Here is a 7,791-nt window from a genome sequence, read left to right as displayed (position 1 = left end):
ACAAAAACTGGTGGCCATGTGGGATCCTGGCCCTTGCAAGAGAATCAGCCAATTAAGCCATTATGCTGGGCCCTCGGGCCATCTTTTGCTGCTTTCCCAGGCACACTAGCAGGGAGCTGGATCAGAAGTGGAGCAGTTGGGATTCCAGCACCACAGATGAAAGCTTAACTTACTACACCAGGGCACCTACTCACTCAACTCACTTTTTCAAAGACCAATGAGTCAATTCCAAATGGGTGAAAATATGCCTTGCTTTTTTTTTTTTTTTTTTATGCAATAAGACACCAAAGTAAAAGAGCCAAACTGGAAATATGACATTCTTTACATAGGCAATAAATGGTGTCAGAAACACACACTTTCCTTCTCTTGGACCAAAACATCAATTGGAGAGGTGGGGTTGGACATGTAGGCTCTGAGTCCTTAGCAACATCCTCCCAGCATCTATGAGCCAAGTGTCTCTCAGTGCTGAGCCAGGGACAATCAGGGATCTGCACCTGCCGGAGGGAAGGGGAGTGCTGTTGATGTTGAGGCTCCCAGGAGCTCCAGCATCCAACAGGACCACAGCCTGCCTGGCAGAGATGCGTGACGACTCCCATCTCTCTCTTGTGCATTGTGCTTGTGAAAATATCCACAGAAGCTTTCATCAGGAGTTACCCTGTCAAAAACGAACAGCCCAAACAGCTTCAGACTTCTGTGCTGAGTATGTTTTGGGTCATCAGCTCTGCTCTTTCTCCTGTTTCAAGATCCTAGAAGGGCTGTGGTTTCGGGGAAAACACCCGACCTCCCTGTGCCCACAAGTTGGCATACTCTGACTTATTGCTGTGAAATTTAGTATCTACTGATTCCCATAAGCAGCATATACATCCACACCATATCTAGCTAAAGCATAGAGAGGAACACATAGCAGGGCAGATTACAGAACTAAAAACTTCCAGGAAGAACTTTGTATTAAAAGATTAAAAGATCAGGGCCCGGCAAGATAGTGTAGTGGTTAAAGCCCCTCCTTGAACGCACCGGGATCCCACACGGGCACTGATTCTAATCCCGGTGGCCCTGCTTCTCATCCAGCTCCCTGCCTGTGATCTAGGAAAGAAGTCGAGGACGGCCCAAAGCCTGTGACCCTGCACCCATGTGGGAGACCCAGAAGAGGCTCCGGGCTCCTGGCTTTGGATTGGCTCAGCTCCAGCCATTGCAGCCTCTTGGGGAGTGAACCATGGGATGGGAGATCTTCCTCTCTGTCTCTCCTCCTCTATATATATCTGCCCTTTCTGATAAAAATAAATAAAACTTTTTAAAAAAATTAAAAGACCAAACTGGAATGAATGTTTGGCCTAACAGTTGAGAAAGACAGAGAGACACAGAAATACTCCCACTCACTGGCTTACTCTCCAAAAGCCAACAGCAACCAGGGATAGCCAGGGTCTTCGCGAGGGACCAGGGCCTGAATTGGGAGCCTGGGACTTAATCCAGGTCTCCTATGTGGGTGGTCACTGCTGCCTCCCAGGGTCTCCACTAACAGAAAGCTGAAGTTAGGAGCTGCAGGGGGAGCTGGATAGAGAACCCAGGCATTTTGATATGGAGTACAGGCTTAACCCACGTCTTAACTGCAAGACCAAACACCTACCTCCAGTTTTTGTCTCTCTCTCTTTAAATATTTATTTATTTTTATTGGAAAGGCAGATCAGACTTACAGAGAGAAGGAGAGACAGAGAAAAATCTTCCATCCGCTGGTACATGCACCAAGTGGCTGCAACAGCCTGAGTTGAGCTGATCTGAAGCCAGGAGCCAGGGGCTCTTTCTGGGTCTCCTATGCAGGTACAGGGTCTCAAGGCTTTGGGTCGTCCTCCACTGCCTTGCTAGACCACAGTCAGGGAGCTGGATGGGAAGTGAAGCAGCTGAGATACGAACCTGTGCCCATATGGGATCCTAGTGCTTGAAAGTTGAGGATTTAGCCATTGAGTCATTGTGCTGGGCCTCAGTTTTTACCTCTTAATTACAAGGAGTGGAAGAGAAAGAAACAAAAGATTCTGACTAGTTTCTGGAGACATATTGTGATGCTCATGGAAACAACAGAAAGGTTGCAGTATCAAGCAGGGAAGTAGGGCAGCCCAGGGTGAGGCCTGCATTGCAGGAGCTACCTGGCCACACAGTGCACAAGTGCTGCCCCATCAGCGCTCACCATTGACATCAGCGTGGCCGTAGTCATTGCAACCACATGTCTGTGTCATTCCTTCTGAGGGCCCAATCAAAAGTATTCAAGGATGCTCGATGCAATGGTTCAGTCACTAAATCCTCACCTTGCATATGCCAGGATCCCATATGGGTACCGGTTCGAGTCCTTGATGTTCCACTTCCCATCCAGCTCCCTGCCTATAATCTGGGAAAGAAGTATAGGACAGCCCAAAACCTTGAGACCCTGCTCCCACATGGGAGAATTGGAAGAAGCTCCTGGATCCTGGCTACATATCAGATCTGCTCTGGCCATTGTGGTCATTTGGGGAGTGAACCAGCAGATGGAAGGCCTTTGTCTTTCTCTCTGTAAATCTGATCTGCCTTTCCAACAAAAATGAATACATCTTAAAAACAAAATGAAACAACAACAAAAAACAAAGAATACTCAATGAGCTCAGCCTAGATCACATTCAATGCCATTGGCTGCCCTGGGGGTGGAGAAAACTGTTGTTGAGCAACTCCCAGGTCTTGTACGGGGAAATGAGGCACTACCTTCTACCAAGACACATTTGCCGGGAGGTTTATTCCTAAGTAAGAAGAGGATGTGGGTGCTGGGCACCCGTGGGCATAGCACATGTCAGCAAAACAGGGACCTTCAAGGCTGTGTCCTTCTGGGTTCTCCTGTTCAGGCTGCCAGCCTGTGACATGGGTTGGTGGAAGGCTAGGTGTGCCTATAGCATGTGTGTGAAGACAAGCTGACATCCAATGAAAGTGGGCTAGCAAGTTAGCACTGTGTTGGATGCAGTTCATAGGAACTGAATTGAAGACTGAGAAAAATGGAGACCTTATGGTCAGATTATGGGAGGTGCTTGTCAGTTACAGTCCAGAGAAAAAGAATATGAGGCAACCATGTCTCATGGAATCTGGTGAGATCCATACTTACATTCTGGAAAGGAAATGAATCCAGAAATCTGAATGCTAGGACTCGCTTCTATGGTTATTGTAATTAATAATAATATTTCCAGATCACTTGCTAGATTCCAGTCACTGTTTTTTTTTTGCTTGGTCCGATATTATTCTTTTTTAAAAAATTTATTTATTTTTATTGTAAAGTCAGATATATATACAAAGGAGGAGAGACAGAGAGGAAGATCTTCCATTCAATGATTCACTCCCCTAGTGAACACAACAGCTTGTTCTGCGTGGATCTGAAGCCAGGAGCCAGGAGCTCTTCCAGGTCTCCCACACGGGTGCAGGATCCCAAGGCTTTGGGCCGTCCTCAACTGCTTTCCCAGGCCACAAACAGGGAGCTGGATGTGAAGTGGGGCTGCCGGGATACGAACCGGCGCCCATATGGGATTCTGGCGCGTTCAAGGCGAGGACTCTAGCTGCTAGGCCACTGTGCCAGGCCCTTAAGTTTATTTTTACAACAGCTCTATCAGATCTGAAGTAAAGTTTTTCTATTTTTCAGAGGAGGGAGCCTTGAGGAGTGAAGGCGCAGCATCCCACAGCTAGGAAGGAAGGGAGCAGGTGTAACGCTAGGCCTGGACCTTCCCTTCCTCACACTCTTGCCTCCATGGAAACCACCTTCTCTTGTCCCACAGATGCTAAGTGTCACACGTGCCATCTGCCAACCAGGAGATGGCAGCTCTTCCTGGCCTCCGTCCAGTCTCTCACAAGAAGGACTTACGGTTGGCCACCAGAGTGGCCCTGCCTACGAAGTAGCAGGCTGAGGGCTGAGGGCTTGAGGCAAGGGACAGCTGAGGGATGCTGGGCAACTACACATTTCAACTTTGCCTTCATTGCTGCCTTACTTTTCAGCAATCTAGAAATAGAATTAATTCCTAAAGGCCAGACTAACTCATTTCATGTGTTTCAGAGCATCTTACTTTTTTGGTCTCTTTTCCAAAACTTTCTTTTTTGTTATTGTTATTATTTTTTAATCACCAGAAACCCTTTCAATTCTCCTGTTTCCTGTTATGCTTGATTCTGCTGTAAGCTGTCACACAATGTGGATGGACATCAGGGAAGTAAAAATCATAAATTAGTAAGAAAGAATGCGGAGTTCAGCTGTCCAACCTGGTAGCCATTAGCCACAGATGAATATTTAAATTGAAACAAAATGCAAATGAAATGATTTTGAAAATCCAGTTCCTGAAGAAATGAATGCTAGTGTCTGACCCGTCTCCCAACAATGTAGCGGCTTATCTGTCATTTCACTGTGAGACTATCCTTGTATTGCATGTATAGGGATATACCTCTCTCTGTTTCTGCCTATGGACATATTTATTTCCACTGCGCTTTCAAAATACCTCCTCTTAAGTACAGTCCACCATGGGTTGAGAAGGAAAAAAATTTTAAATAAAATAATATAGCGAGTCATCATCTCCATGGTGTTGTCGAACTCATAGCAGGGGTATCAATGTGACGCTAGGGTGGTGCAAGAGTGTCTGATATATTGAAAGACTGGAGGGGAGAACAAGGGTGGGTTGGGGAGGGGGGGAACCCCAATGTCATAAAATAAAGAATTAAAAAAAAAAAAGAAAAAGAAAAGAAAATTAGGTTCCTTAGTCATGCTGGTCATGTTTTAAGTGCTCCAAGGCTCAGCATAGTTTTACATTGCACAATGTTTTCGTGGTTGTAGAAAGTTCCACTGGGCAGTTAATGCTGCAGAGAGCTCCAACCACGTCCTGGCCTGTCTCTGACATAATGCGCTGCCCAAGGGGAGTGGCTGATGGAGAATGACCCCACAGCTCCCAGGCACCCTGAGTCCTGGCTGGCTTTCAGTTGATTGCTTCCTGACTTGTTTCCATATTTGCTTTCTCAGAGCCAATACTTGCCTCCCATAAAGGTGAGCTAATACTTGTCCATAGAGGAAAAGGCATACAGCCATCATATACACATTCTGGGCTGCAGGGTCATGTATCGCTGAGCCTGCAAATGGAATGGGCCAGCTTAGTTAGAAATGGGACTGAAGGAAAGCATGACCTAGAGGTGCCAGTTAACACAAGGAAATGTTTCAGTGTGGGAGGGCTTCAAGGACCCCAAACCAGAGTTTCCCCTGTTTTCCATGGTGCCCAGGTATCCATTCCTTCTCTTTCCTATGACTGAATGAAAGAGAATAGTATTGTTCAAAGCTACTTTTGACTCCATTAGAAGGTAACTATTCCTGTACAGTGCCCGTCCACACATTGAGTGTCGACAGCTGTTAGGCTCCGTGGCAGAGCGGAGGGCTCATGCTCCTTTTGGAAAGCAGTTTACGGCTGTTCGGCTGCTTGCAGTAAGTTCTGGCCTAGAGTGGGAGGTGAGAGGGGAGCAGACAGGTGGTGAGAGAGAGATTCCTGTCCCTTCCTCCAGACTGCTCCGAGGAGCTGCTCAACACGGGGGGCAATGTGAGGGCAAGTGGCCAGACATCCCTAGGAGCAACCTTGGTCAAGAACCCACGTGAGGGTTCATCTAGTTCACTAACGACCCCCATGCCTCCAGCCTGAGGTGCCAACAACAGGGCCTCGGGATTTTTTTTTTTTTTAAAAGGTGATTATCCCCCAAAATGACTGCAACGGCTGGAGCTGGGCCGGTTGGAAGCAAAGAGCCAGGGGTGTCTGTCTTATGGGAGCAGCTGGGACTGCTGGCGCTGTAGACGGAGGATTAAATGCTACACCACTACACCACTGTGGATGCGCTTCCACGTAACTAGCGGGGCCCAAGGATAAACTCCCCATTCCTTCTGGGAATCAGATATTATCGGACACCCAGGAGCCAGCAGAGTTCATGGCAGGACAGATGGCCACTCTTCATGGCACAATCACGCCGTTTGCTTCTTTCCTAACCTGCTCATTCCATCTGCTTACATGCCAATAACCACACAGCTTGAGCAGGACTCACAAAACAACAGCGAAAGGCCAGCACATAAAAACAAGGGCCGTGTTCCCAACGAAAACAAACATCATGCTCTGGAGGGACTCCACAAAGGAAAACCTCTTTCAGACGTGCCTGAGTTCTCTCTGATGGTTACCAGCCCAGGATCTGGGGTGCTTTGCACGCTTAGGGCACTAAGGCGATTCGAATGGAGAAAATGCATTAGATGCATTGGCCAGAAGAGGGGACCACGCGACACTCTGTCCAGCAACTCCACATTCAGAGACAAAACCTTGGCGAGTCAGAGGGCCGGGAGTAAACGCCCATTGTAGTTGGTTGTTGCAGAGGCTGGCTTTCCAGGTCCACGTGCGTCCTGGGCGCGCCCTCTGCGGGTCGGCAGGGAGCGGAGCGCCGGCCCCGGGCACTTGGAGGCCCCACCCACGGCTGCCCGGGCCGCAGCCATGCTCAGGAACGCGCACACACAGCCGGCCTGTTTGTATACACGCGCGTGGTAAATGAGAAACCCCAGGGAGGTCACGATCCCTGCCCCGCCCACCTCCACTCTGGGCCTTTCTGGGATGCTGGGAATGTTTCCAAACAGAGCTTCCTGGAAAGACACCTGCTTTCAACTAAACGCCATGCAGTCGACGGAAAGCTCTGGTTTGCCAAGAACCGCGGGAGCGCGGTGTGCCGCCGACTCGCCCCCGCCCATCGACGTTCCCGTCGCCGCAGGAGGCTGGGCGCCATGGCGCCGGGCGCCTCCCAGCTCTGCGGCAGCGTCGCGATCAATAATGCAGGGCGCTGCGGCACAGGAAGCCCCCGGCTCGCTTCCTGCAGGGCGGCCGGCGCCGGGCCGGAGGCTGAAACGTGGACGCCCGGCGCCACCCAGCGTCCGCAAGGCGTCAGTGCAGGCAGCAGCCGAAAAGCCAGGGCTGGGGAACCGGACACCTCCTCCACACCCCCGGTTTGGGGGCTGCGGTGTGCGCCCCCTCCTTAGCCTTGCTACCCATTCGTTTGCCTGTTGGAGTAATCGTTTACAAATATAGAAGTTACAAGTGCTGAACTTACAGGAAATAGCAATTTGCCATGCACCTGCTCCATGTCTGCCTGCCTGCCTGCCTGCCTGCCTCCCTCCCTCTCTCCCTCCCTTTCTTTCTTTTCTCAAGACTGTGAAGAGGCAGCTGAGTCTCACTTCTCAGAGGACCCAGTTTGGGAAGAAAAAGCCAAAGACTCACCTGCTCAATTAAACTAGCACCTCAGGTTATGGGTGTCCTGTGCTACTGACTGTTATTTATACCAGTTAAATCCTGCATTCCTCCATTAAAACAGGTGACTCGGGTTTTACAAGGGTTAAAGGTAGGGGCCACCCAGGAACAGGCAGGGCTGTCCCAGCCAAAGGACAAACGCAGAGCAAAGAGAAGCTGGCGGCTGTGCTCCTGGAACCTGGGTGAGCCTGGCAGGCCTGGGCTGTGCTATCAGGAACCACATGCATGAGGCAGCGGGGCTTAAGAGAAGTCTGGAAGAGAGGGGCAAGAACAATCGTGTGGGTTAAGCTGCAGCCTGTGACACCAGCATCCTGTATGGGCACTGGTTCAAGTCCCAGCTGCTCCATTTCTGATTCAGCTGCCTGCTAATGCACCTGGGAAGGCAGCAGAGGATGGCCCAGGTAGGAGACCCATAATAAGCTGTTGGCTTGGCCTGACTCAGCTCTGGCCATGGTCTGGCAGCCATCTAGATAGTGAACCATGAATGGAAGGAAGA

At 49.7% G+C, this 7,791-nt stretch overlaps 1 long non-coding RNA gene across 1 annotated transcript; it reads right to left on the bottom strand.

The window, feature by feature from the left end:
* Window positions 1-310: 310 nt before the first annotated feature.
* On the bottom strand, window positions 311-6,857 carry LOC131481651 (uncharacterized). Its single transcript, XR_009246478.1, has 3 exons — window positions 6,650-6,857; window positions 5,314-5,464; window positions 311-655 (listed from the first exon to the last, which is right to left on the bottom strand). It is a non-coding gene; the product is annotated as an uncharacterized LOC131481651 (long non-coding RNA).
* Window positions 6,858-7,791: the final 934 nt, after the last annotated feature.

The sequence above is a fragment of the Ochotona princeps genome, chromosome 1 (assembly GCF_030435755.1).
Source record: "Ochotona princeps isolate mOchPri1 chromosome 1, mOchPri1.hap1, whole genome shotgun sequence".
In the NCBI taxonomy this organism is placed as follows: domain Eukaryota; kingdom Metazoa; phylum Chordata; class Mammalia; order Lagomorpha; family Ochotonidae; genus Ochotona; species Ochotona princeps.
Note: the sequence above shows the minus strand (reverse complement) of the source record. Positions and strands in the feature narration are given on the sequence as shown.